Here is a 7,584-nt window from a genome sequence, read left to right as displayed (position 1 = left end):
GTCCCTCCGGAGAGAGTGCCTTGTTCCCCTGGAGGTGGATGGGAGGAAGGTCAATGGATACTGGGATACGGGCGCGGAGGTGACGCTGGCCCGGCTTGAGGTGGTGGCCCCAGATTGGGTGGTGCCCAACACCTACCTGACCCTGACGGGGGTGGCGGGACCCCATTTAAGGTGCCTGTGGTAAGGGTACACCTGAAATGGGGGGCCAAGGAGGGCCCCAAGGATGTGGGGGTACACCACCATTTGACCACTGAGGTGTTGATGGGGGGAGACCTAGAGGACTGGCCAAGCAAGCCCCAGACCTCCCTGGTTGTGACCCGTAGCCAGAGCCAGCAAGGGGCACTGCACCCCGACCTTGGGGAGGGTACCACACCAGAGGCGCAGGACCCTACCCTGGTGGGGAGGGAGCGCTGAGGGGCACGGCTCAGAGAGGCTGTGGCCTCAGACCCGGCCAGTGAGAGGGAACCGGTCCCCATCCCTTCCCCAGCCGCTGAGTTCCAGGCCGAGTTGAGGAAAGATCCCTCCTTGCGGAAGCTCAGGGATCTGGCTGACCTCAGTGTGGGACGGACCATGAGGAGAGGCTGCCAGGAGAGGTTCCTGCGGGAGAAGGGGTTCCTGTACCGAGAATGGGCTCCCACAAGGGAAGTAGAGTCCTGTGGGATCAGGAGGCAGCTGGTGGTCCCCCAGAAGTATCGCCGCAAACTACTGTACCTAACCCATGACATCCCCCTCTCAGGCCACCAGGGAATCCGGCGCACCCGGCAGAGGTTGCTACAGAACTTTTACTGGCCCAGGGTCTTTACCACGGTCCGGCAGTATTGCCGATCCTGTGACCCCTGTCAGAGGGTGGGGAAGGCCCGGGACAAGGGGAAAGTGGCTTTGAGACCTTTGTCCATCATAGAGGAGCCTTGCCAGAAGGTGGCCATGGACATCGTGGGGCCTCTCAGCAAGACGACCCGGTCGGGGAAGAAATACATTCTGGTGGTGGTAGATTTTGCCACCCGCTACCCCGAGGTAGTGCCCTTAGCTTCCATTGAAGCAGACACCGTGGCAGATGCACTCCTGACCATTTTCAGCTGAGTGGGGTTCCCCAAGGAAGTCTTAACAGACCAAGGGTCGAACTTCATGTCGGCCCTGCTCTGGTGCTTGTGGGAGAAATGTGGGGTCCGGCGCAACTGCGCCTCAGCTTATCACCCCCAGTCCAATGGGCTGGTGGAGAGGTTCAATGGGACGCTAAAGATGATGCTGAAAACCTTTATGAACCAGCACCCGCAGGATTGGGACAAGTACTTACCTCACCTGCTGTTCGTGTACAGGGGGGTGCCCCAGGAGTCTACTGGATTTTCACCTTTCGAACTGTTATATGGAAGGAGGGTAAGGGGCCCCCTGGACCTGATGAGAGACGAGTGGGAGGGGAAGGCCACTCCCGATGGAGAGTCAGTGGTGGAGTATGTCCTGATCTTCCGAGAGAGACTGGCTGAACTCATGGGCCTGGCCAGGGAGAATCTGGCCAGAGCCCAGAAGAAGCAGAAGGTCTGGTATGACCGCATGGCGCGGGCCCGTGCCTATGCCACCGGGGATCAGGTGATGGTTCTCATCCCCTTGAGAAAGAACAAACTACAGGCCGCCTGGGAGGGCCCTTTCAAGGTTGTCAAGCAGCTCAAAGAGGTATACTATGTGGTGGAGCTGTCTAACCGGGCGCACCACCACTGGGTGTACCATGTGAACATGATGAAGCCATATTATGCCAGGGGGAATGTGTTGTTGGCCGTGTGTGGACAGTGGGAGGAGCAGGGAGATGATCCTTTAGTAGATATATTCCCTGGGACCAGAGCTGGTTCCCCCCTGGAAACAATTCCCCTCTCGGATCAGCTAACCACTGCCCAGCAAGCTGAGGTCAGGGGGGTGCTGCATCTGTACTGACAGCTGTTTTCCAACCAGCCTGGATGCACTAATCTGACTGTCCACCGGGTGCAGACAGGGTCGCACCCGCCGCTAAGATGCTCCCCCTTCCGAGTCACAGGGAAAACTGATCAGGACCTGGAAAGAGAGGTCCGGGACATGCTGGCTTTGGGGGTGATCCAGCCATCTGCCAGCCCTTGGGCCTCGCCGATTGTGCTGGTCCCCAAAAAGGACGGGTCGGGTCCGGTTCTGTGTGGACTATCGGAAGCTCAATGCCATCACTGTATCTGATGCCTACCCCATGCCCAGGCCTGACGAGCTCCTAGACAAGCTGGGAGGAGCTCGGTACCTTACCACCATGGACCTTACAAAGGGCTACTGGCAAGTGCCGCTGGATGCAGATGCCCAGCTGAAATTGGCCTTTATCACCCTCTGGGGCTCTATGAGTTCCTGACCCTGCCTTTCGGCCTCAAGGGAGCGCCGGCCACCTTCCAGCACCTAGTGGACCAGCTACTGAGGGGGATGGAGAGTTTTGCTGTGGCGTATATTGATGACATCTGTGTCTTTAGCCAGACCTGGGAGGACCACGTGTCCCAGGTTAGACAAGTGCTGGACCGACTCCAAGGGGCTGGGCTGACTGTAAAAGCGGAGAAGTGCACGGTGGGGATGGCTGAAGTATCTTACCTGGGCCATCGGGTGGGGAGCGGCCGCCTAAAGCCGGAACCAGCCAAGGTAGAGGTGATCAGAGACTGGCCCGCTCCCCACACCAGAAAACAGGTCCAAGCCTTCATTGCGATGGCAGGATACTACCGAAGAGTTGTGCCCCACTTTAGCGCCATCGCCACCCCCATCACTGAGCTATGCAAGAAGGGGAAGCCAGACAAGGTGGTCTGGACTGAGCAGTGCCAGGAGGCTTTCCGGGCGCTGAAGGAGGCTCTGGTCAGTGGCCCAGTTCTGGCAAACCCAGACTTTGACCAGCCCTTTGTGGTGTTCACCGATGCCTCAGACATGGGACTGGGGGCGGAGTTAATGCAGGAGGATGAAAAGGGGGAGAGACACCCCATCGTGTACCTGAGCAAGAAGTTGCTACCCCGGGAGCAACACTATGCGGCTATCGAGAAGGAGTTCCTAGCCATGGTGTGGGTCCTCAAGAAACTAGAGCCATATCTCTTCGGGCGACACTTCATCGTGTACACCGACCACTCTCCCCTGACCTGGCTGCACCGGATGAAAGGAGCCAACGCCAAGCTCCTGAGATGGAGTCTGCTCCTGCAGGATTATGACATAGACGTGGTCCACGTGAAGGGAAGTGCCAACCTGATAGCAGATGCGCTGTCCCGGAGAGGGGGCCCTGAACTTCCCCAGGTCACTGGTTACAGTGACCCCACTCAGTTCAGTCTCGAAGGGGGGAGAGATGTGACGCAGCAGGAAGGGGGGAGTGTTGACCTGGGAATGTACCCTGGGGATGGGAGACCTGAGGGCCTGTAACCTCAGCCAGGAGGGGAAGGCGGAGGTAACACCTCTGTCCAGGAATGTGAACCGAGGCTGCAGGAGAGATGGCTGGGGGGGTGGGTTGGTTTCAGTTTGGAGCTGGGTGGTGGAACGCAGGGAACCCCAGGGGTCTAAGCTCCCTGCCCCCCAGAAGGACTTGACTGAGGGGTCCTGGTTGTACCCACAAGCTGTGTTTGAGACTGTGTTCCTATGGTCCAATAAACTTTCCATTTTACTGGCTGGCTGAGAGTCTCAGTGAATCCCAGGAAGAGGGGTGCAGGGCCTGGACTCCCCCACACTCCGTGACAAATGTATAGTGAAATACTTTTTGAAATATTTCTAAACTTGTCCTTGGTATCAGTTAATAGCTGAACTCAGTTATAAAAATTATTTATATAAATAAATATAGCAGAGTCCAATTATATATATATTATTAAGGGTTGAAACCCTATTTCTCCCCCTTAGTCTACACTGGAAGTTAAAACCAGGAGAAAATATTGGTAGCTTTTTTTTTTTTTTTAAATGAGGATGAGCACCCCTCGACCAAGTAACCCCTAATTTACCCCATTATCTCTATCCCTGGTCATCATGAGACAGTGATTTTCAGAACAACGTAAGCATGCAAATGGAATTTAGAACACTTCAAATTTTGGTTCTTAAATAAAATAAAATAAAATAAAATAAAATAAATAAAAAGTTTGCAGAACTGATGAATGGGGAAGACAACCTTTCTCTACCTTTCTGCAGAGGTGGCCTTTTCACTAGAGCCTCAGACCACCAAGATGACAATTCTGCTTATCATGGAAAAGACATTGCTGATTATCCTGTGGAAGCTGCATACCCTGAATAGTTACCAGTTAGTTTGGGGAGCGAGGAGGGTGGAGCAATTTGAGGTCAGTTAGTCCAGGACGCATGTTCTTGTATTGCAATATGTCAGTGGTTGCAGGGTCTCATGATCAAGGTGTGAAATGTGCTCAAGATCATGTGAGTGATCTGAATTGTTGGGCTTCTTGAACTGTATAGGAGCTATATATTGAACAGATATGTCCATTCTGTACCCTCCCAACTGCTGAATTCATTAATAGAAAATATTACCACTCAGTAATGAACCAAGCGTTAGTGGATCATATTGACTGTTTCCTGGGTATTGGGGGCATGCAAAGTGCATATAAACTTTAGGACTTTCCAGGAGTAGGCAGAGGGGAATTTTCAAAGCCACAGAATAATTAATAGGTACCCATAATCATGATTCTTTGAGACACTGCATACCCCTTGTTTCCCTAAGGCATGAAACCATATCTTAACTGCACAGACCCTGACTAGCAGCAGTTCAATTATACACTCAGAAGGTGCAGGACGGCAGAGCATGCATTGGGAGTTTAAAGTAAATCAGGGTTTCTGCTAACACTACAATGATGGAAATTCAGAAATTAGGGAATTTGAGAGGTTTTCCTTTAATATTCTACTCACCATTTGTGAAAGCAAGGGTGAGGTGTTTAACAGACAATGGATTGATGTGGTGATTGAACTCTTATTGCAACGTTTATACAGCTGGATAGACAAGAAATGTCTCTGGATATTGTGAAGTCTGTCAGCACCAGGCAAGCAAACGTAATCAGAGATGATTTGTACACCAATCATGCTAGGTCCAGTGGTATAAGAGATGAAGTTGAGCCCTGAAATAGGTGTTTCTGGTGTTGGTTTGATTTATGCAATGATTTTTTAAATAATCTTTAATGTAATATTATGAATTGATATGCTTTGGGGTGAGGGAGATTACGGAACAATGATAATGCAAAGAGAGAAATACAATACTGCAAACAAACACCTTTATTTGACTCAAAACAACTGATCAGCTGCAATAAGTAGCCAACAAAAACCCATATATAAAACATTATTTAGGGACAATTAACTGGAAAAGCATGTCCTGTGGTTTTCCATTCTTTTTGTACTGGTCACTGACAGGGTGGAATTGAAACAGAATTGAGACAAAAACAAAAAATAAACGTAGAAACATCTGCTTTTGATATGATAGGACATACATGTTGGTCTTCAAAGTCACAGCCAGCATTCTGAACGATAGTTTCATGCTGGATTTTTCCGGATTTTAATGTAATCAACGGTTCATCTCACCCTTTCCCACATCAGCTGCAGCAGAGATAGTTGTCTCGCTTGCGTATGGAGGTGGGGCAGGAGGAAAGGAGAGGAGAAACAAAGCCCTAGTGTTTTGAGCAGGCAGTCATTCTGCAATCACTTAAAATCAGTACTGATAAATATATTGTTAATACAGGAAAAGTACCAAGCATTTAGAATCTGAATATTTTTGAGCGGATGAAAACAACATAGCCTCCTGGAACATGTGAGTGTTCCTAGTCTTTTGAATACATGTGTATTAAATTCTCCTTGTTAAAAGAAAAGGAGTACTTGTGGCACCTTAGAGACTAACCAATTTATTTGAGCATAAGCTTTCCTGAGTTTTGAGCTGTAGCTCACGACAGCTTATGCTCAAATAAATTGATTAGTCTCTAAGGTGCCACAAGTCCTCCTTTTCTTTTTGCGAATACAGACTAACACGGCTGCTATTCTGTAACCTGTCATTCTCCATGTTGCAACTTTAGGAAATGGCGGGGAACGCTGGCGAGAAAACAAAGGGGTAGAGTATTATGTGTCAGAAGCTGATTGGTCAGAATTTGCTGCAGACTCCAAAGAGCTGAATAAGGCTGCTTCAATTATGTAAATCAGATCTGCTCATCTCACCAGGAATATTCGCTTCAGGAGAAATGCTCCCTTCGTGTTGTATCTTATATTGGTCCATTTAAACTATGTGGAAACATCAGCACCGTCAACAAAATGTTTTAGAAAGAAGGGGCTAGAAAGTGTACACTATCAATTGGTCGGCTTGTAAAATAGCTTCATCAGACCACCAGAGAACGAGAGAAGAGGGAGGAACAACAACAAATTACTAATAATACAAGCTGTTTGAAATCGGTTCTTGTGTTAAGTAATGTAGTTACAGAGACATCCAATATTGTCAGCAATGGGTTTCCATTGCAGTTATAATTATAATAATCATAGGTTTCGATATTCTAAATTGGACATTATTTTCTCTGAAACTATTCTAGAAATGTGAACTTTGAGTTTATTGCACGTTTGGCGGAGTCTAAACTGACCCAGAGGCAACGGGATGTTGGAGGGTGGGGGAGAAGGACAGAGAACCGTGCCCATAACCTGCCTCTTTCCTTTAGTTTTTAATCGGGTCTGAACTCAAGGAATATAAGAAGAGGCAGCGCAGGCCTATATGCATTAAGAGTTTTTTTGTGTATTTTGATAGTTTTGTACAAACAAATTATAACTGACTTTGTATTTTGATTCACACTGTGTGCTCGTGGTAAAAGTAGAAAGGGAGTAGGGAAAGGAGCTTCTAAATGCCCTAGAAACGTGCTGAGAGCGAGCATTCAGGGTATTACTAAAGCCTATTCGTTGGCTAGCTACCGGAATGATCTATGAAGAGACCCCTGGGGAGCTCAACGTTTTCATTCAGGATGCAGTCAGTCACCTACATTCAAGTGCCAAGCGAAAAACGGTGACGGCCATGGACTTGGTTAATGACTGCCTTAAAGTGCCAGGGATACACACTGTATAGATTTGAAGGTTAAAATCATTTTGGTAACATCTACAACACAAAGGCTCTTTTGTGCTGTAGTGCCTTCATTATATATATATATATATATAAACTTAAAAGGAGTCAAAGTGTTTTAAAGAAAATGGGTAAAAATCTAATCTTACCAATACCACAAATTTAAACAGTCTGTAGTTACATTTTTATTTTGCATGTTTTAACATTTAAAGTTTAGAAAATATGCCACGGAGTGAGTGAGTGATTGAGCTTCTTAAATCTATTTAGTTTAACAAAGAGGAAGTTAAGGCATGGCTTGATTACAATCTGTACCTACATGGGAACAAATATTTAATAATGGGCTCTTCAGTCTATCAGAGGAAGGTATAACACAATCCAATGGCTGGAAGTTGAAGCTAGATAAATTCAGTCTGGAAATAAGGGTTACATTTTAAACTATGAGAGTAATGAACCCTTAGAACAATTTAGCAAGAGTAATGGTGGATTCTCCATCAGTAACAAATTTTAAATCAAGATTGTATTTTTTTCCTAAAAGATGTGATCTAGGGATTATT

At 47.8% G+C, this 7,584-nt stretch overlaps 1 pseudogene; it reads left to right on the top strand.

Moving 5' to 3' along the window:
- The first annotated feature begins 6,774 nt into the window (after positions 1-6,774).
- Positions 6,775-7,049, top strand: LOC140906576 (histone H4-like; annotated as a pseudogene).
- Positions 7,050-7,584: the final 535 nt, after the last annotated feature.

The sequence above is a fragment of the Lepidochelys kempii genome, chromosome 1 (assembly GCF_965140265.1).
Source record: "Lepidochelys kempii isolate rLepKem1 chromosome 1, rLepKem1.hap2, whole genome shotgun sequence".
In the NCBI taxonomy this organism is placed as follows: domain Eukaryota; kingdom Metazoa; phylum Chordata; order Testudines; family Cheloniidae; genus Lepidochelys; species Lepidochelys kempii.
The sequence above is the reverse complement of the archived record's forward strand: the minus strand, read 5'-3'. Positions and strand labels throughout refer to the sequence as shown.